Source organism: Schistocerca cancellata, chromosome 5 (assembly GCF_023864275.1).
Source record: "Schistocerca cancellata isolate TAMUIC-IGC-003103 chromosome 5, iqSchCanc2.1, whole genome shotgun sequence".
Lineage (NCBI taxonomy): Eukaryota > Metazoa > Arthropoda > Insecta > Orthoptera > Acrididae > Schistocerca > Schistocerca cancellata.
In genome coordinates, this window is record NC_064630.1 from 51938843 (window position 1) to 51961666 (window position 22824).

The following is a 22824-nucleotide window of genomic DNA, read 5'->3' on the forward strand; positions in this document are numbered from 1 at the left end:
ACTGCTACGGTCGCAGGTTCGAATCCTGCCTCGGGCATGGATGTGTGTGATGTCCTTAGGTTAGTTAGGTTTCAGTAGTTCTAAGTTCTAGGGGACTGATGACCACAGATGTTAAGTCCCATAGTGCTCAGGGCCATTTGAACCATTTTTTTTGCCCATTCTGGCTGAAGGTATTACCAAGATGAATTAATTCAGCTGATACACTATCAGAATCTGAAATGACGTGGTCGCTGTAAACCAAAGTACGAAGTACCCCAGTACCCCTTCACGTTGAGCCGGATGGTGACATGTTCCAGTCTGTAGATACAAGTCAGTGTGACAAGGCTTCCTATAAGCAGCATGTCCCATCGTACCATCAAACTTCTTCCTGGCCAACACATCAAGGACGGAAACATATCATTCTTTTCCACGTCCATCGTTAAATGAATGTTCGAGTGAACTGAATTCAAGTGTTCTAAAAAGTCGTCCAAATTCTCACTGCCATGAGGGCAAACAACAGAACTTGACAAATAGGTGCCAAAGGGTTCCCCAGCGCAACTCCATCTGCCTGCTCGTAGTACTGGTCAGTGAATCAAAAGTAAGTGGAAGTCAACGCACGTCGAAATAGGTTCGTTAATTTAACACCAAACCTAACCCCAATTAACAGTAACGAATCACACAGAGGAACACGAGTGAAGAGAGAGAGAGAGAGAGAGACCACACCAAAGCTTACAGGAATATCGGAGTCATTCAAACGCATTCCTTGTAATCGGCGTAAAAAAATCTTCCGAGTTCTTAAAGTGATGCTCACACCGACCATCTAGTGGTATACGATATGTCGGAGCACCAATCTTACTTACAGTCGGATGAAGAGCAACCCATCCTCTGTGGGTCTTGGGAAGGCCGTGTAACCTAGGGGAACAGCACAATACGAACGTTTTAAGACTCTTGATAAGCACATTTTCTTCAGGGAGCTATTAGTCTTTCCTTCAACACCTTTTGTGGCATTAGCGCCGATCCTGCGACACGATGAATCGAATAGTAAACACTGTTTCTGTTGAACTAAAACCTGCTTGTACAAAACAACAGCAGCATTGTCCTTGTCCTGGTAAAATAACAATATCCGGGTGAACTATAAGAGAACATAAAGCAGCCCTCTCTGCTGCTGTTATATTATTGTTAGGTGTACGTGACCCAGTCAACACATAAGATGCCTCGTTGCTAGCCGGCCGCGGTGGTCTAGCTGTTCTAGACGCTAAGTCCGGAACCGCGCGACTGCTACGGTCACAGGTTCGAATCCTGCCTCGCGCATGGGTGTGTGTGATGTCCTTAGGTTAGTTAGGTTTAGGTAGTTCTAAGTTCTAGGGGACTTATGACCACAGATGTTAAGTCCCATAGTACTCAGAGCCATTTGAACCATTTGAACCTCGTTGCTTGCCTCCTCTGCAGCCTCAGTTGTTACTCTGTGGTTATAACTAAAGTGCAGCTACTCTAGAAGGTCCAGTGTGGTTCGTGATTATTGTACGGCAGTGAATAGATAGATATGCTAATGCGTTAATGGGGAACATGTGAATGCTAGAAAAACTTTAGATCCAACCGTGACCACCATGTGCAAATCTGGTGCTGTACACTGTTTATATGCCTATATGACATCCAGGCTGTCATTCTGAAAGCAGTCTACGGGGGTACGTTTATATGTGGTACCAGAATATGATGATAATATTAATGTAAACTAAAATGGAACTATGATTTTATAAACGATGTATGGCTCTGATAGGCTTTATAATGCGGATCGCTGACTGTGCACGACCGCAGAGCCAAAGATACTGCTTCTATTCTTGAGACTTGAGTGTCGGAGTAAAAGAGCGCTGGGTGCACGGTTGTAGGTAGATGTCTGTGAGCGAAAGAGGATGGAGTAAGCAGTTTTTGTGGTGTTACACTTGGCGATCGTTCTTTAAATTATTTCTTCTTATTTTTTAATGCATTGGATGAATGTGTGTGCATACAAATTGTAAGTAGGCTGTTTAGATTTTTATATTATTAACGCCACGTAGCGCTCTGTATGAAAATCACTGGCTGTGCTGTGTGCAGTCTGTGGCTGGGTGGCATTGTTGGAGTATATGCTATTGTAGTGTTGGGCAGTTGGATGTTAACAGCGCGTAGCGTTGCGCAGTTGGAGGTGAGACACCAGGAGTAGTGGATGTGGGGAGAGAGATGGCGGAGTTTTGAGAGCAGATGATCTGGACGTGTGTCCATGAGAGACAGTAAATTTGTAAGACTGGATGCCATGAACTGCTATATATATTATGACTTTTGAACACGTGTAAATACATTGTTTGTTCTCTATCAAAATCTTTCATTTGCTAACTATGTCTATCAGTAGTTAGTGCCTTCAGTAGTTAGAATCTTTTATTTAGCTGGCAGTAGTGGCGCTCGCTGTATTGCAGTAGTTCGAGTAACGAAGATTTTTGTGAGGTAAGTGATTTGTGAAACGTATAGGTTAATGTTAGTCAGGGCCATTCTTTTGTAGAGATTATTGATAGTCAGATAGCGTTGCGCTAAAAATATTGTGTGTCAGTTTAGTGTTGATCAGAATAGGTAAAGACCGAAATGTCTGAGTACATTCAGTTCTGCACAGCTGTTTGAAATTCAAATAATATAAGAAGTTTATCAGCACAGTAATTCACTAATTTTTCTAAGGGGACGTTTCAAAACATAGGGTGAGGCAGCTAAGTCATAACACCCATTGTATCTTTCCAACCGTAATAGATACAAAGATGCTGTTTGGACAGTGAATTGCAGGGCCAGGGACTACTTGAATATATCACATTGCATGTTTGTGCTGTTTTTATTAGAGAGATATGAGACATCTTTGTTTTTTTTTAATGGAAATTAGTTCATTATCAGAGAAAGTAGTCGAACTTTCGGATCAGCTAAATAATTTTTCAACGAAGGTAGATGATAATCTGAATGACACAAGACCGGTAGTCTTTAATGATACAGAAGAGTATGAACAAATTAGGAAATTCAAACAAAATCAGAATCAAATTAATACGCAACACCAAAGAGAAATCCGGGAAGTAAAAGATCCGTTGACACAGGTAATACAAGAATTACGTATTTCAGAGGACACTCACGCTCCACTACGGGAAGAGGGACATATAAATACGGAACAGCCACAAAATAATAACACAGGGCACTTCGGAAATTATGAAAGAAATTGGCAAGGTACACCGAATTTTGAGACGGAACCGCCGAAACGCCGTAACAATGACCGACATGCGACTCGCCGACATTATGATTTTGACAATAAGCTGTTCATTACTACACGTAAATTCAAAACATTTAAGAATTCTGACAACGACATTCATCCACAAGCATGGCTTCATCAATTCTCTCATTGTTTTCCTCCCAACTGGTCATTGGAGCACAGGTTAGAATTTATGTGTGGCTACTTAGAGAATGAACCCGCTGTAAGAATGCGATCAGTCATGCACGATTATCACAGTGAAGGAGAATTTTATCATGCTTTCCTCTCAGCATATTGGTCTCAAGCTACTCAAGACCGAGTAAAACATAGAGCATCATAATGATGAAATATTTCGAACAATCTGAATTTTCCAGTCTTGTCAAATATTTCGAAGACATTTACATAAGAATCAGTATCTTTCAAACCCATACAGCCCCTCAGAACTCATCCGCATTTGCTTAATCAAATTGCCTGAACATTTACGACGTATTATTTTGGCAGGACGTTGCAAAGACGACATTGAAGCTTTTCAGGGACTCTTACAAGAATTGGAAATCGACATTGACAATCGCGGGACGCGAAAACAGGAACAAAGCAATTACAGGTTACATTCGTCACAATTCCGCGATGACAGAAATAATAACAGGATACGACAAGGCTATTCTTACAACGTAAATCGTGACCAAAACAGACACCACCCATATGACAACCGTTGGCAGAGTAGTAATAATTACAGGGAAAGATCCCCTCTCCGCAGTAATGAATATGACAGTGACAATCAGAGAAAAAGACAATATGGGAACCAAAATAATTATTATCAAGGGAGTCAGAAAAACTTCAGACGCAACGGTCCATCGCGCAGTTACGACTCATGGAGAAATTCTCCACCACGTGACTGACAAGAAAAAAATTACAGCAACTACCGACATGATGACAGCCTATATAATCATATCGACAGACCTGAATTTCATCAGAACTGGCGGGATTCAAACAGGGCAGGGCCCTCTCGTCAAGGTGAATTTGTAGAAGTTAGGTCTCCTAATCCTAATAAGGACGCGCACCAACAAAGAGGCAGACAATGACTCGCACCGCAGGCAGCCACGTGCGCCGGCTGGCTCAGAGAAAAATAACATAAACGCTAACCTTGAGAAAAATTCCAGTATTCTTTACCGACATATACCGCATGATAATTGCGTTCAAGTTGAAACTCTGAGTACTATGAAGAGTAAAGGACTGCACCACATTTCACATGTAAAACTGTTTATTGAGAGATAATCTGTTTTTTAACAGTCTTCGCTATAAAATTTTTCACTTCACATTGCTAGTACTCTTTGTCACACTTAGAAACTGTTAACATGCAATTATGTTTTAAAGTTAACTATCCAGTCAAGAACCTAGGGAACATATTTAGACAAGTAATTACAAATGCATTGTTATAGTGAACAGATGACACAGTGTTATTGTGTGTGTACATTCTTGCTTGTTAGTTGCACGATTACGTAACGACTATAAGGCTCACATTCTTAGAACATTTTAATGCAGCATTTTGGTTTACTTGAAAATACATTCTGGATTTAAAGTACTTTCTGAGAGATACCAGATGACACAGTGGTTAGTTTATTTGACAGCTACACGATTATATCACGACGCTTGGCATATTTTTACCGTTAAGTAATGACAGAGATTATCTTACAATAAGACACACAGTTTAGCGCCAAAGAATACGTATTTGAGTGATTAATTTTGTACTTAAAACATTTATTTTTAAAGATTTTTGAATTACAATGATACAAAGGTCTTCTGCGATAAATTTCATATCATTGCTGTAATCTTTAACACCTGAGGGTATAAATACATTAATTCTCAGGGGGGGGTACACGCTTACTTCGTGTACCATGTGTGTAGCAAGCACAAGGAACCATAGCTAATGTGGTATTTGCTTATACAACTTTACAGATCGGTACCATATTTCTCTAACACATAAATTACACAGCTATCTGATCATTTAACTGAGAGAGACAAACAATTATTTTACTACATCAGTGACAGATGTTTACGCAGTTACACAGCTGGATAACTTCACACTAATGAAATTGTATTTTGTCTGTACTTTGTGAACTGTTCATATTTTTTTTTGGAACTATTGTGATACTATGAGAGCTTTGAATGATGTATTTGGTATGGGATCACGATTTTTAAAGTATTTTTGAGGTAGATGACACTATTGAAATGAGCAGATAATTTTTTTAAGGTTTTGAAATCATTGCAGAAAGCTACAACGTTTTTGAGATTTGGCTGAGTTTTTATGATGTTATTATTACGATGACAATGTGTAATATGCTGTTGACGTATGTTTATGATCAATAAGCTGATGCTACCGTATATCAGGAATTTGATTATGCTACGTATTTATTATGATGAAATATTGAAGGAGTGTCGACGAATATGTATAATAAGATATGGAATAATGAGTAGCGACTCTGATTTGTGAAAAAGAATGTTGGAAACCAAGAATCGTACTTCAAGAGTTATGAAATGTGTGTAAATGTGTGAATGTATCACAATGACTAATATTTTTTGGATACTGTTATATTTATAGGATTTTGTTTCTACACATTTGTAACGCAAATTCTCAACCTTTGAATTTTTTAATTTTATATGAGACTCTCACTGTAGTGGAAACTGCTGCCATAAATATTTCAGTAAAGAAGGTAGATGACCTTGACGTAATGTGCTGTGGAGGCCCATCTGAGCGACAGTCATCTGGAAAAAAAGCCATTAGTGTGTGCCTTTCAGAGGCACAGGTGGAGAAAAAAGTATGCCATTATCCTCGCTATTGACATTTCTTTGTACAAAGCATTGCAAATACGACAAGCTCAAACATATGATTACATTGTGGAGCTCTTAATTTATATTTACTGAAATGACTAATGAAACGATGAGAAACATTTCACGGCTATTGTCTTGCTAGTTGAGAGATTTTTTACTGCCTTTTGAAATGCCACATGGCTAGTGAACGACGTTTCACCCCTTGCTTTATGTATTTATTTGCTCATTTTGTTTAATATCTAGTTTCTAGCTGCACTGCAGCATTGGTTAAAATAAAATTTAATAGATGTACTAATATAGTTATTTTATGCCTACAGATCCAATAAATAATAATTTTATGATCTACTTCCAAGAAAATGAGAGAACATAAATAGACATTTCTCTTCACAGGAATTGCATAAATAATTTTTTTTACGATTTGGTAACTTGTCTGCTAGAGTAAGTTCTCGTGATGCATTACTCTAGTGTTAAGATGTGACATAGGTATTAAACATGGACATTTTTACTGTAATATTTTTTCGGCTTGAGCTTCGTCATGTTTAGGTATAAGTTATTGCATTTGCTACTGCTGCATGCCAGGCATAGTGCTATTAAATTTCACTTTGTATTACTCTGTTAAGCCAGTTTTACTACTGATTTATTTTTCTTTTTGCTGCACATTGGCTCATATTAGTGATAATGTTGCATTTGCTTTGCTAATTTATATATATTGCTGCTTGCTTTGTCAATTTGCATTTTTGTCTTTGCTGTTTGTGTTAATTGTTTTATGCTGCTGCATTGCCTCGTCCCTTAGTTTAGCATCTGAGCTCAGTAGATTTAAGTTAGCTTAAGCGGGGGTAGGCTATATAAGAGAATGAGTTGTGATGAATTGGAAGAAATGCATTGACAAGGTATATAAAAAAAAGGTGAAATAAGAGGAAACATCTATGAAATGAAGTTTTGGTTTGGACTGCAGTACCTAATGTCACACTGAAAACAAACCCTGTCCTGTCCTTTTGTGTTATTCTACTATGTGTCTGTGTACCTTGTGCATTTGTGTTCTTCCTGTCTTTATGTGTTTATCTGATAAGATTTATGTTGTACAATTTTTCTAATACTCAGCTACATTCACTATGATGAGGAATACTGTTGTCCTCAAATATAATTTGCATTTATAATATTTTATTTACTTTGTAATGATATTTAGACATTATTTATTCTGTTTTGTTTTAATGCTCACGTGTGAAGTTGATGTTTTGAAAGTTATTCTGACCTTTTATATATGTACTTATGTCATAATTCCTGTAACACTGATGTATATGTTTATTTCTATTCTTTTGTAAAGCCCGTATTACTACAAATGGTATCTGTATTGTTATGTTCTTTAATGATGTATTTTTTACCTTTGTATTTGTATTCTCATGTCGTAAATTTATAATTGTATAGACACCAGTTCTTCAAATTAAGTTTCATTTCACTGCACATGTTTCCGTTGGTCATAGTATATGCACAATATGTGAGAAGTTGGGACTGTTAGTGTTTGCACGTGTGTTAATAATTCAGCAAGGGACTGGTTAACAGCATTGCTGGTTCTAAGGACATTTCAAAAAAATATTTTGTGAGTGCACAAATAGTGGTTCATGGACTGGCTATATTGTCCGCAAGACTCTTCGATGGTGATTGTGCACCAGCACAGTGGCAATGTATGGCTGCTAGCCATCTCTACAAGGACTACAATGGGTCTGCACCTTTGATGGCCCACCAATACCATTATTTCTACAAGGACTGCAGTGGGTCTGCACCTCTGGTGGCCCACCAATACCATAATCACTACCAGGACTACAGTGGGCCTGCTCTGTGATGACCTACCTATTGATAATCTTCAAACCCTCGACTGACACTGCTGTGGGTTTGCTCTGTTGTGGCCCGTTACCTGTCTGCATGTCAAGAGTCAGCACTGTCTTTCCGTTGGAAGGAAAACACTACTCCTTCAAGACTGCATGGAAATCCACTACTTCCGTGTGCTTTTTCTTTTACTGCTCAGACTTTGAGAAAAAAAACACTACAATTTTACTGTGATGAAGGATCAGGACTGTCTTTATGGACTGTGAGAAAATTTTAGCTTTTGACCAACATTGTATCAATAAGGGTGTGAATTTGATTTCTTTGTTATTGTAATTACGAAAAAATTTTTCAAATCTGTATTGGCCACTGCCCAAAACAATTTGTAAAACTTTTTGTGGGGAGAATGGGGGATATGTAAGTAGGCTGTTTAGGTTTTTATATTGGTAACGCCACGTAGCGCTCTGTATGAAAATCACTGGCTGTGCTGTGTGCAGTCTGTGGCTGGGTGGCATTGTTGGAGTATATGCTATTGTAGTGTCGTGCAGTTGGCTGTAAACAGCGCGTAGCGTTGCGCAGTTGGAGGTGAGCCGCCAGGAGTGGTGAATGTGGGGAGAGAGATGGCAGAGTTTTGAGAGCAGATGATCTGGACGTGTGTCCATCAGAGACAGTAAATTTGTAAGACTGGATGCCATGAACTGCTATATATATTATGACTTTTGAACACTATTAAGGTAAATACATTGTTTGTCCTCTATAAAAATCTATCATTTGCTAACTATGCCTATCAGTAGTTAGTGCATTCAGCAGTTAGAATCTTTTATTTAGCTGGCAGTAGTGACGCTCGCTGTATTGCAGTAGTTCGAGTAACAAAGATTTTTGTGAGGTAAGTGATTTGTCAAACGTATAAGTTAATGTTAGTCAGGGCCATTCTTTTGTAGGGATTATTGAAAGTCAGATTGCGTTGCGCTAAAAATATTGTGTGTCAGTTTAGTGCTGATCAGAATAGGTAAAGAGCGAAATGTCTGAGTATATTCAGTTCTGCTCAGCTGTTTGAAAATCAAATAATGTAAGAGGTTTATCAGCACAGTAATTCATTAATTTTTCTAAGGGGACGTTTCAAAATATACAGGGTGAGGCAGCTAAGTCATAACACCCCTTGTATCTTCCCAACCGTAATAGATACAAAAATGCCGTTTGGACAGTGAATTGCAAGGACAGGGGCTACTTGAATATATCACATTGCGTGTTTGTGGTGTTTTTATTAGAAAGATATGAGGCATCTTTGTTTTTTTTTAAATGGAAACCTATGTTAAATTTTAGCGTAACATGATGGGCTTAAAAAGACGGTTTCAAATACATGTATATCATAATATTTAGGCGAACGGTTTTTGAGACACAGGTATGTTCTTGTATCGTGTTCGTCCTTCGAAGCGGCGTTGTCCAGTGCGACCTTTCCTGTTGTGTAGAGTACGTGGTAAACGTCGCGAGTCCGTCCTTACACAAACACTCCCATTTACCCGGCAATAGTAACACATACTGCGATATTTTGCACAAAAATTATCTGATGATGTCACGCAAATATTATTTAGTTATCTGACAACTGTGATACCAAAATAGTAGACAACATACAGTATTAAAATACTACAAAATGTTAATATATTTTCAGTACCAGAAATACAAATGTAAATGAGGAGGCCCTTATTGGTCACAGTTATGTCGTACGTATTGTTTTTTATTTAAAAATATTCGCTATTGATGACAATACGAAGCAAATACACACAAAGATGCAAAATACATACAGTACATGATACAGAACTTTACTGAAGCATGTGCCCAAAATGCTTCCCCTCTGCCGCAATGCACATCTGTAGTCGCCGTTCGAATTATTTGTGAACGGCTGCGAGGGTGTCACATGAGATATCATCGCACGCTTCCATGATACTTTGCTTCATATCGTCTGGCGTAGTTGGTATTTGAGCATACACTTTACGTTTGATTGCTCCCCACAGAAAAAAATCAAGAGCGGTCATATCAGGAGACCGGGCTGACTACTTCAGTTCAGCACGTCGTCCTATCCAACAATCCGGGAACTTTTCATTTCACAACTCTGTAGCCACACGGGAAGGGTGAGCAGGACAGCCGTCATGTTGGAACCACATTCACTGACGCTTAGTTAGTGGTACCTCTTCCAGCAAAATGGGCAGAACGTTTCGCAGAAACTGTGCATAGTTATTGCCATTTAGTATAACCGCAATGAGGTATGGCCAAAAACGACATTGCTGACGATGCCGCACCACACGTTAACACTCCACGGTTGCTGATGCTGTTCTTGTCGAAGCCAATGAGGGTTCTCTATTGACCAGTAATGCCTGTTATGCAAATTCACGTGGTTTGTGAAAGTAAAAAGCACCCGTTGAAAAAACGTTGGATCATCTTGTAGGCGCTGCAGAGCAAACCGGCAAAATTTCTGGCGCCGTTCGAAATTCACACCGGAGAGTGCTTGATGTAATGAGAGGTGAAACGGGTGAAATCCATGCCGGTGCCATATGCGAGAACACTTCTCTGACTTATACCACATTCTGTTATGCATCAGCGCTAGAACGCCCTCTTCATGTATCTCACCACTTGCAGTTTCCTGCCTTGTTCTCTGTATGGAGTTTTGTCTCAAGCACAGATAGTGTTGAGGATCAGTGGACAAAGTTCAGAACCATCGTACAATATGCGTTAGATGAGTATGTGCCAAGCAAGATCGTAAGAGATGGAAAAGAGCCACCGTGGTATAACAACCGAGTTAGAAAACTGCTGCGGAAGCAAAGGGAACTTCACAGCAAACATAAACATAGCCAAAGCCTTGCAGACAAACAAAAATTACGCGAAGCGAAATGTAGTGTGAGGAGGGCTATGCGAGAGGCATTCAATGCATTCGAAAGTAAAGCTCTATGTACTGACTTGGCAGAAAATCCTAAGAAATTTTGGTCTTATGTCAAAGCGGTAGGTGGATCAATACAAAATAATCAGACACACTGTGACCAAAATGCTACTGAAACAGAGGATGACAGACTAAAGGCCGAAATACTAAATGTCTTTTTCCAAAACTGTTTCACAGAGGAAGACTGCACTGTAGTTCCTTCTCTAGAATGTCGCACAGATGACAAAATGGTAGATATCGAAATAGACGAGAGAGGGATAGAGAAACAATTAAAATCGCTCAAAAGAGGAAAGGCCGCTGGACCTGATGGGATACCAGTTCGATTTTACACAGAGTACGCGAAGGAACTTGCCCCCCTTCTTGCAGCGGTGTACCGTAGCTCTCTAGAAGAGCGTAGCGTTCCAAACGATTGGAAAAGGGCACAGGTCATCCCCATTTTCAAGAAGGGACGTCGAACAGACGTGCAGAACTATAGACCTATATCTCTAACGTTGATCAGTTGTAGAATTTTGGAACACGTATTATGTTCAAGTATAATGACTTTTCTGGAGACGAGAAATCTACTCTGTAGGAATCAGCATCGGTTTCGAAAAAGACGGTCGTGTGAAACCCAGCTCGCGCTATTCGTCCACGAGACTCAGAGCGCCATAGACACGGGTTCACAGGTAGATGCCGTGTTTCTTGACTTCCGCAAGGCGTTCGATACAGTTCCCCACAGTCGTCTAATGAACAAAGTAAGAGCATATGGACTATCAGACCAATTGTGTGATTGGATTGAAGGGTTCCTAGATAACAGAGCGCAGCATGTCATTCTCAATGGAGAGAAGTCTTCCGAAGTAAGAGTGATTTCAGGTGTGCCGCAGGGGATTGTCATAGGACCGTTGCTATTCACAATATACATAAATGACCTTGTGGATGACATCGGAAATTCACTGAGGCTTTTTGCGGATGATGCTGTGGTACATCGAGAGGTTGTAACAATGGAAAATTGTATTGAAATGCAGGAGGATCTGCAACGAATTGACGCATGGTGCAGGGAATGGCAACTGAATCTCAATGTAGACAAGTGTAATGTGCTGCGAATACATAGAAAGATAGATCCCTTATCATTTAGCTACAAAATAGCAGGTCAGCAACTGGAAGCAGTTAATTCCATAAATTATCTGGGAGTACGCATTAGGAGTGATTTAAAATGTAATGATCATATAATGTTGATCGTCGGTAAAGCAGATGCCAGAACTGAGATTCACTGGAAGAATCCTAAGGAAATGCAATCCGAAAACAAAGGAAGTAGGTTACAGTACGCTTGTTCGCCCACTGCTTGAATACTGCTCAGCAGTGTGGGATCCGTACCAGATAGGGGTGATAGAAGGGAGAGAGAAGATCCAACGGAGAGCAGCGCGCTTCGTTACAGGATGATTTAGTAATCGCGAAAGCGTTACGGAGATGATAGATAAACTCCAGTGGACGACTCTGCAGGAGAGACGCTCAGTAGCTCGGTACGGGCTTGGCCGGCCGCGGTGGCCGTGCGGTTCTGGCGCTGCAGTCCGGAACCGCGAGGCTGATACGGTCGCAGGTTCGAATCCTGCCTCGGGCATGGGTGTGTGTGATGTCCTTAGGTTGGTTAGGTTTAAGTAGTTCTAAGTTCTAGGGGACTTATGACCTAAGATGTTGAGTCCCATAGTGCTCAGAGCCATTTTGAACCATTCGGTACGGGCTTCTGTTAAAGTTTCGAGAACATACCTTCACCGAAAAAGCAAGCAGTATATTGCTCCCTCCTACGTATATCTCGCGAAGAGACCATGAGGATAAAATCAGAGAGATTAGAGCCCACACAGAAGCATACCGACAATCCTTCTCTCCACGAACAATACGAGATTGGAATAGAAGGGAGAACCGGTAGAGGTACTGAAGGTACCCTCCGCCACACGCCGTCAGGTGGCTTGCGGAGTATGGATGTAGATGTAGATGTAGATTCAAGTAGTTTCTTGCAAATACGTGCAAGAAGCTGGCGCGTAGGACGCTCACGATCGGGATACAGCTCTCCAAAAAAATGGTTCAATGGCTCTGAGCACTATGGGACTTAACTGCTGTGGTCACAAGTCCCCTAGAACTTAGAACTACTTAAACCTAACTAATCTAAGGACATCACACACATCCATGCCCGAGGCAGGATTCGAACCTGCGACCGCAGCGGTCACGCGGTTCCAGACTGTAGCGCCTAGAACCGCACGGCCACTCCGGCCGGCACAGCTCTCCACATCGCTTTATTGCTCTAATAGCATTTCTTCTGCTTTCACCATACACTAGAAGCATATCTAACTTTTCTTCGTTGGTGTACATGTCTGCCCCAAGAAATTGTGACGGAAATGCAATGTGCCATTACTCCAAGAGCACATTTATACCCTTCTCTCCAGCTACTTCGTGCGTCCCTTGCGGCGTTATCGAGAAGCAGGAAAACAACGTCTTCCCTGTTAAGTTCCTCAGTGGTCAACAGGAAAGGTCGCACTGGGCAACGCCGCTTCGAAGGAAGAATACGATACGGGAACATATTTGTGTCTCAAAAACTATTCACCTAAATATTATGATATACACATATTTGAAACCGTCTTTTTAAGCCCATTATGTTACCCCAAAATTTAACATACGGTTCCATTAAAAAAAAACAAAGATGGCCTCATATGTCTGTAATAAAAAATAGCACAAACATGAAATGTGATGTATTCAAGTAGCCCCTGTCCCTGCAATTCACTGTCCAAACGGCATCTTTGTATCTATTACGGTTGGAAAGATACAAGGGGTGTTATGACTTAGCTGCCTCACCCTGTATATGTGTGAAGTTCTTTAAATTATTTTTATCGTTTGAGATACTTAAGTGAGTGCGTGTGCACATAACAAATATGTAACTTCCTTGAAATATTATTGGACGAACGCGTGACTGAATACTGGATACAAAACTCGAGTTGTCGTGTTGCGTGTTGTAACTGCAAGTAGTATGCTTACTCTGTGCTATACTTGGAAAAACTTTATAAGAACTGATTGCGCAATACATGCCAGTAAAAGAAATACAGCCACTGCAAAATACATTCAGTCATTTGGACACTGAATTCTCTGGCCCTGTTCAAACTGATAACCTTGGTCCCTGTGCCCATAACAAATAAACTAACTTGTCTCACCTCTAAAGCAGCGACAGTGGAATGCGATATACTCTGGCTCCCACAAAAAAAAAAAAGTGCTGGCTACAGGCGCAGCGGTGTGCATTGCTGGCCATAATACTTTGCAATGCACATGAAATTGTTTTGGCTGATAAATGAAAACATTTAAGAAAAATCCAACGTATTTGAGAAACATGTGGCCTGGACAGGGAGGCGGTATTGATTGTGGCGAATTACTAACGCTGAGTTTTTCTTAGGTAAAATTATATTGCAAGTTTGGTTTTTCAAAAAAAAATGACAATTGAAGTTACATTGGTCAGAAAAATACATCATATTTACTAATTGATTCACGGAAAATAGATTTATACAGCAAGTATTGTCTAACCTCACTAAACCAGCATAAATGCAAATCATCAAATTACATATAGCTCTGTTAACAAATCTTAGAAAAATTACAAAATTGAAATATCTGACTAGCCGTTTTGTCGAATCAGTTTACGTACACTCTGGGGTTACTAAAAATTGACAATTACCAGTCAACTCATCTATGCTAACGCGCTGGCAAAACGAAAGTCATAAGTATTTGACATTTTACCTTGCTTGTGAGAAGAGATCTGCTTACATGTTCTCGTAATTCGTACATTAAACTGACAGTTGGTGGCTTCACAGAGCACACCACAAAATCTGCCTACTACATCCTCTTTCACTCACATACAGCTACCTACAACTCTCTTACTCCAACACTACAAACACTACAATCTCAGACCAGAAGCAGTATCTTTGGCTCTGCGGTCCTGCAGAGTCAGCGATCCGCATTATAAAGCCTATCAGAGACATACATAGTTCCATTCTGGTTTACATTAATATTATCATCATATTCGGGTGCCACATATAAGTGTGTCCCAGTGGACTCCTTTCAGTTTGACGAACCATAACGTGCGTGAACAGTATGGCTATCGTGAAGGGAGACCGTGCGTCGTTAATGAATAATGAAGCTGTTTATTACGTGAACGGCAGCAATTGTAGTGATGCATTGAGAAAGTTGTTTCGCTACCGCCCTGGTTTGGACACGGTCTCAAGTATACTTCCGGTGTACTCAACTAGTGTGATGAAAAGAGTGTAAGTAGATCTTACCGCCTAACTTTTCTGATATTTACGCCCGGCAAGAGCGTGAATAGAGCACTTATTTGGCGGAGCGGACACAAGGAAGACTCATGATAATATGGGGGACCGAAATGTATACTTTCATAAAATAGTTCTCTAAGCTCTGATTATTTAACAGCCCACGACTCACCGCCTTGTTAATAAATGATTGCGTGAGGAGCTTTTAGAATTTGTTAAAACTGATGTCTACGTGGAGCGTTTATACTGACAATAAAAACGTAAACATAATCTCAGGAATTGTGTTTCGTGTTATCACATTAAAATATTGCTGCAGGATCTCTTTACAGTAGTGAAATTTAATAAAAGAAACATTTTAATGAAAGAAAGTACTTCGTACATTGGTTCATAGCGACCACGTCATTTCAGGCAATGACGGTTATCAGCTAACAAGGAAATGGTCCAATCCGACATGTCGTTAACCATCTTGAAATTCTTTCATGCAGGAAGAATATAACGAAAGAAATGCGCCCTTAGAATTTTGAATGCTTAGGCACAATGGAAGCATTTTTTTGAAAACTGTTGAAGTTGCTCGTTTTTGTCGCACGAAGAGCCACTTATGATGACGTTTTGTATAGCCCTTCCTGCCTAGTGCGCGATCGGCCGTGACAACGGAACTTTGCGTCCCGTAGTGCTAATGTTGGGAGTGACAAACCGAATTTAAAACACCTAAACCACACAAAAATGTCACCTATCATTAACATTTTGAATAAGAGGCAGTTACTATTGACGTCTAAACTGTTGCATATGTAATACTTACAAAAGTGACGAACAGAGGAAAATGAATCAAGGCAGTGTCTGATGTTACGTCGGTAAACCCTCTGCCTGGTACATAAGGGTGTGTGGCGGAGAAGTCACATAGATGTACACGTACATTACAGACGAGTTCCATCAGACGTGACTTTCATTTGTTGAAATGCTACACTTCTTACACGTACATTATTTCATAACAATTCCTTAGCACAGTTACTACTATAATTTTTGAAGAATGTATATTTTAGTAACAATGAAATGGTTCCTTGTTTATCCCCGGAGTCTTCGTAATAAAGGAACTATCATTTGAACAACGAAAACAAACATGTTCCTTTCACCAGACAATGACGAAAGAAAAGTTAATGCTTTCAGGCACTTCACAATAATTACTAGTTTTATTTGGACAGAATTGCGGTGGAGTAAGAAATGGTGCTAGCCGTTGGTCTACTTATTGTGCTGCACATCGAGCACATTTAAAGCAATTCGTTAAATGTTTCATTGCAAACTGATAATGCATAAATGACCAAAATTTAAGAATACTCTTCTGATAAGTTTCAAATGATACCGAGCTATCAGAGATTATATTGTCTGACAATTTCCTTAAAATACTTTCAACAGGTGAAAACTTCTTTATCTAGAGTCACATTGGTTGTTTTGCTTGGAATCTGTGTTTTGTCAACAGTCTTTTCGTCGTCGTGTTGCAAGATGGAGGCACTGTTATGTCCGGACCAAGAGTCCAATAAAAGTATTGAATTAATTTTTGGAACTGGTTAGAAACAGTTTGGAATGAAATGCTAATTACTCTTTCCATTTATTCACATTTTGATAGGTCAATTATAAGATTTTGACCACCAAACAGCCTTTCTTTTAATTTTATGTTCTAATACGCCTGGAGAACCCTGAAGACAGATCTGAAGCTGCAGAATCAGTAATCCACTGATACTTATCACTGTCATAGTTGTATATGAATGTGTCACAGCATTAATCCATTACACAACAGACTTGGTCTTTTTTCGCTTCGAAATGTTAAAGTGCTGTTTGCTCGCAGTTTTTTCACAAAACCTGACTGATGTATGTTACACACAGCAGGCGTGTGGATAACAGCAAGCTTTCTGTTCACATCAGCTATGAATTGATGGTATCTCGTCAGCACTTCTACTTGAAGTAAATTTCATTGTTTTACGACCTCGTATACTGTATGATTCCTTGAATGTGCTTAACCAGAACGAAGAAGACTTGAAATTAGCGATGTTAATGTCAACTGGGATTTGAAGGGCCCTGTCACGTAGATTTCTATCAGCAATGGTGTATTGCTTCTCATGAGCAACTCTACGTGATCCATATCTCAAGAAAACTCCATAGAACTGTTGATCATGTTATTTATTCAAGTGTAGGGGTTTATGATGGTTATTAAAGGGGGGTAACAGTCAACCAAACTCAGCGGTTACTTGTTCTGTGTGTGGTACCTTCCTTGTTTCGCCTCTGTGAACCGAGGTATTAAATTCCCTTGCACATTGCTTCCTCCTTGCAGTTGTTCCTTGAGAATGGCAGGGTGTGCTCCTGTCGAAATATTGGCGGTGGTCGACGACGTCACCCAGCAGCAAACCCGTAAGTTATTTGAACATTCAATTCCCCAGGAAAAGTTAAGGTCTCACAAGTTCCACCTAGACTGTAGAGGAACGTCTTCTAGCATCCATGTAAGATTGTCTGTTACGAGGCTGCGATGCTTGTTAGCGTCCAGTGTTCCACCTACGAAAAACGGTCTTATGAGCTGATGGGTCACTATCCCACACCACATGTTTACACTCCATGGATGTCAACGTTCCACCTGACGAAGCCAATGGGGATTGGTAACAGACCAATAGCGCATGTTTTGGCGGCTTGCCTGGCCATTAGTGGTAAATGTGGCTTCATCACTACACAAGATACGTGATACATCTGGAGTATGCCACGGTACAGAAGTTAACACGATTCTCATAATCGTTTTCATGCATCTCTTGATGGAGAGATATGCGATGGGGTGGAACCTTTGTCGATGGAGAACGCGTAGCAGGCTTGTCTTATTCATGCCACTTGTGTGATTGAACGGGAGCTAAAATGCGGATCAACTGCTACTGCAACATGAACATTAATTTCCTCTTCTTCTGTAGCCACTTTTTTCCTTCTGTTGCGTTGTTTAACTGTTACACTACCACTTTCACGCAACTAGCTGAAGAGGTCAACAAATAACTGCCGAGACGGTTGACGTCCATCGGGATATCTTGCCGCATAAACTGTAAAAGAACGAACTGCGTTCTTCCTACACTCTCCATGCACCACGAGCAGATTGGCTTTTTCTGCATTGGTAAAGCCCATCATACACTCACGACCTAGTGCTTGGACTGCCACATATTAACTGACTAGCAAGACGCAGTGCAATCATGGAAGACACAACCACACTGTAAGCAAACATAAAAACGTCGTACCTAGCAACCGCACATGTAGAATGGCACAAAAATGTGTTGGTGCGTAAAATTTTCGAAATACGATATCTCGTAAACGACTCGCACGAGAATCCGTTCATCATAAGAATAAACCTGATGTAAACAAACACAAACGGGATGATTGGTCAGAAGCCGTAGCACATGTACACTGGTGTTGTTACGTTCTTGGGAGTAGGTCCTACTTATGTACCAGATATATTACTAATAAGTTACGTTAAAAGAAACTTTAAGATATTCAAATGTATTAACAGCCATAAACGTTTTTGTTAATTACACTTTATCTGCGTAGTTTTTATTTCAAACATCGTGTACAGTCACAGCCTCTGCAGCGCTGTGCTCTGGTTGTCGAGCTATTAATGCGCAGTGTGAAAATGGCCGAAGCTGCTTTTGTTCCGTAGTGAAATACGCGCGTGGAACACAGTTAAAAAGTGCCGAGAAATAGGCTGTTCTCAATGTTTTTCATAAATTTACAGAGATAATCGGCCTTGAAATTTTCTCAGTGATGTACAGGGTGTTACAAAAAGGTACGGATAAACTTTCAGAAGACATTCCTCACACACAAATAAAGAAAAGATGTTAAGTGGACATGAGTCCAGAAACGCTTAATTTCCATGTTAGAGCTCATTTTAGTTTCGTCAGTATCTACTGTACTTCCTCGATTCACCGCCATGATTTCATACGGGATACTCTACCTGTGCTGCTAGAACATGTGCCTTTACAAGTACGACACAACATGTGGTTCATGCACGATAGAGGTCCTGCACATTTCAGTCGAAGTGTTCGTACGCTTCCCAGCAACAGATTCGGTGGCCGATGGATTGGTAGAGGCGGACCAATTCCATGGCCTCCACGCTCTCCTGACCTCAACCCTCTTGACTTTCATTTATGGGGGCATTTGAAAGCTCTTGTCTACGCAACCCCGGTACCAAATGTAGAGACTCTTCGTGCTCGTATTGTGGACGGCTGTGATACAATACGCCATTCTCCAGGGCTGCATCAGCGCATCAGGGATTCCATGCGACGGAGGGTGGATGCATGTATTCTCGCTAACGGAGGACATTTTGAACATTTCCTGTAACAAAGTGTTTGAAGTCACGCTGGTACGTTCTGTTGCTGTGTGTTTCCATTCCATGATTAATGTGATTTGAAGAGAAGTAATAAAATGAGCTCTAACATGGAAAGTAACATATAACATAACATATTTTCTTTCTTTGTGTGTGAGGAATGTTTCCTGAAAGTTTGGCCGTACCTTTTTGTAACACACTGTATATACTGCAGTTCATACACGAACGCACTGTGAGTGTGTAGCGCAGTTGGAAGTATAATGCATTCTGAAGCAAATGCGATTAGTCGTGCGTTGGTTCATATCTCCCTAGTGTAGTTTTTATTTTCTCGTTCAGTTTGAAATAGCTACATCCTGTAATTAAAAAACTCATCATCATTTTTTATGAATAATGCACATCTTATTGTTTCTAAATACATACTGGACGTGAAATTCCTATTTCCATTTCAAATACAAATTCTTAATTATAAATGTTTGAAACGTCCCCTTAGAAAAATTATACATGACTGTGCTTAAACTGACACACAATATTTTTTTAGCGCAACGCAATCTGACTTTCAGATATCCCTACAAAGGAATGGCCCTGACTAACATTAACCTATACCTTTCACAAATCACTTACCTCACAAAAAATCTCCGTTACTCGAACTACAGCAATACAGTGAGCGCCACTACTGCCAGCTAAATAACAGATTCAAACTACGGAAGGCACTAACTACTAGTAGGCACAGTTAGCAAATGAAAGATTTTAGTAGAGAACAACAATGTATTTACATTAATAGTCATAATATATATAGTAGATCATGACATCCAGTATTACAAATTTCAAAACTCCGCCATCTCTCTACTCACATCCACCACTGCTGGCGGCTCACCTCCAACTGCGCAACGCTACGCGCTGTTCACGTCCAGCTGCCCAACACTACAATGGCAGACAACAATGCAAACTAGCCACAGACTGCACACAGCACAGCCAGTGATATTCATACAGAGAGCTACGTAACGTTGCCAATAAGAAAATATAAACAGCCTACTTACATGTTTTATGAATCACTGTTCATAAAAGTTGTTTAAATTAAGAAATCATAACAATTTAATTTTTAAGGCAAAAATGGAACACCAGATCCTCTTCATTTGGAGTATGTCCATCGTTTTATACCACAGAGTTATCATTATAAGTATCACAGAAACTTGGAAAACAATCAGTTTCACAGCATCGAACACATCATACAAATGCTGCATTTTTACATTTGATACTGTATCATTACAATATGAACCAAACAGAACTGATCTGGAGCCAAGCTACGGGATTCGGCCCGAGAAGTAACAAGACTGTTAAGCTGTCAGATGTACTGAAGCTAACGCATGGAGCTTTCTCACACGTCACTGCCGAACGCTGGCGGGATACAGAACGGCTCGTCATAAAAGGAGAAGAGAAAATACTGCGCCTGGCTGGTTTCGTGGATTCTGTTGTTGATAGGCTTGTTATCAACGTATCAGGTGACACTTCCAGAACACAAATGTATTTCTCGGATTCGGATAAGGAAGGAGCTAAGAGATTACCAGACGACTGACCGTAAGTAACACCTTCAGTGGCTTCAATATTTAATTATACGGCGAAATCCTTCAATACTCTCTTATGTTACACACAGCTTATGCGGAAAAATTACGCTGTGGATAAGACAGGAATTTTTATCATTCTTGCTTTTAATTACAATAGTACCTTAGCTAAAAACGATAACGGGTTGCAAGTTTTCGTCTAGTCGTCGAAGGAGCGTATTGTGAGAGATTTGCAGTGTATTATTTCATTATGCTAAAAAATTAAATGACATTCGAAGCTGTATTGCTCCTCTGCTCGTCTCTTTTTTACGTGTGTACTGCAGCTGGCCACGTCACTTCAGGCTAGCTCTACCAGCTAACCGGCCAGTGCTGTCTAATTTAAATGCGTCGGTAAAGCTGTTGTCCTGTATTATCGATGTGCGCTAGCGCACAGCACACGACGTACCCATATTATCGAACTCGGTCAGTACTCGCTACAGCTTGGCTGTAGTCCCACGTCAAACAGAAATCCAATGAGATTCCAGCAAACGCGGAAGAATACACAGTGCAATGTTTACATCACACTTATTCTTATGATGAACGGATTATAGAATCCTGCAACAAACACCACTGACATTCTAATTTAGACTACTTTTAGTTTGTTAGTGTCAACAGGCATTGTTCTGTTTAAAAAAAGTGTATGTTTACACATAAACACATAAATTTGTTTATTGGCTAATACGAGGTGCATTCAAGTTCTGAGGCCTCCGATTTTATTTTTTTCCGGACTGGAAAGAGATAGAAACATGCGCATTGTTTTAAAATGAGGCCGCGTTCATTGTCAATACGTCCCAGAGATGGCAGCACCGTACAGCAGATGGAATTTTACCGCCAGCGGCATCAATGAGAACTTTTTTTAATACTTAAAATGGCGACGTTTTCCTTACTTGAACAGCGTGCAATCATTCGTTTTCTGAATTTGCGTGGTGTGAAACCAATTGAAATTCATCGACAGTTGAAGGAGACATTGGTGATGGAGTTATGGATGTGTCGAAAGTGCGTTCGTGGGTGCAACAGTTTAATGAAGGCAGAACATCGTGTGACAACAAACCGAAAGAACCCCGGGCTCGCACAAGCCGGTCTGACGACATGACCGACAAAGTGGAGAGAATTGTTTTGGGGGATCGCCGAATGACTGTTGAACAGATCACCTCCAAAGTTGGCATTTCTGTGGGTTCTGTGCACACAATCCTGCATGACGACCTGAAAATGCGAAAAGTGTCATCCAGGTGGGTGCCACGAATGCTGACAGACGACCACACGGCTGCCCGTGTGGCATGTTTCCAAGCAATGTTGACGCGCAACGACAGCATGAATAGGACTTTCTTTTCGTCGGTTGTGACAATGGATGAGACGTGGATGCCATTTTTCAATCCAGAAACTAAGCGCCAGTCAGCTCAATGGAAGCACACAGATTCACCGCCACCAAAAAAATTTCGGGTAACTGCCAGTGCTGAAAAAATGATGGTGTCCATGTTCTGGGACAGCGAGGGCGTAATCCTTACCCATTGCGTTTCAAAGGGCACTACGGTAACATGTGAAACCTACTAAAATGTTTTGAAGAACAAATTCCTTCCTGCACTGCAACAAAACGTTCGGGAAGGGCTGCGCGTGTGCTGTTTCACCAAGACAACGCACCCGCACATCGAGCTAACGTTACGCAACAGTTTCTTCGTGATAACAACTTTGAAGTGATTCCTCATGCTCCCTACTCACCTGACCTGGCTCCTAGTGACTTTAGGCTTTTTCCAACAACGAAAAACACTCTCCGTGGCCGCACATTCACCATCCGTGCTGCT